The sequence below is a fragment of the Arachis duranensis genome, chromosome 3 (assembly GCF_000817695.3).
Source record: "Arachis duranensis cultivar V14167 chromosome 3, aradu.V14167.gnm2.J7QH, whole genome shotgun sequence".
Lineage (NCBI taxonomy): Eukaryota > Viridiplantae > Streptophyta > Magnoliopsida > Fabales > Fabaceae > Arachis > Arachis duranensis.
This window is the reverse complement of record NC_029774.3, coordinates 4,453,488-4,454,253: the sequence shown is the minus strand read 5'-3', so window position 1 is coordinate 4,454,253 and position 766 is coordinate 4,453,488.

The window sequence follows — 766 nt, the reverse complement described above, 5'->3', positions numbered from 1 at the left end:
TTTGTTAGGAATTAATTTTCTTTTAACCAATACTAGAAAAAAAAATATAGATGATTAAAAGTTAATGAGAGAGAAGGAGAAATAAGAACAGATTATTAGATAAGAAAATTAATTCCCACTGTTTTTCCATTTACTTAGAGGAATTTAAAATTTTCAAATTATTTATTTTAAACTATTTAATGAAGGGTTGATAATTAATAACGCCTAAATGGGTGGAATTTACAAAGAGTAATGATAGTAGCTATCAGAATTTATTATTTTTTATTATTATTTAATTATTAATTTATTTTTTTAATATAATTTTTTTAGTCTAATAATTCAATAACATATTTTATCTTATACGATACTTTTAAATATTAATAACTAACTAATAACTAAAAATAATAAATTCTAATAACCATTTAGTATTTTTTATTTACAAACTACTTGATTTACTTGAATGTAACCAATACAAAAAAAATTTAAAATTTTGATATTTAAATTAAATCAATTAAATTACATAATACTTCAAACACTTATTTTCTAAGAATGTCATATACCATTTGAATTTAAAGTGACATTTTCGAGTACTCTTTTCATTTTTTATTCTATTTTATAAAAATAAATTGAACAAAGTGAAGAAATAGATAAAATAAAAAAAACTATAATTTAATCATTTTAAATTAAAGTAATAAAATTTCATATCATAAAGTTACAAATTTAATAATAAATATGATTAAAGACCCCAAATTAACTAATGAGAAATAATATTAGTATTATTTGTTAT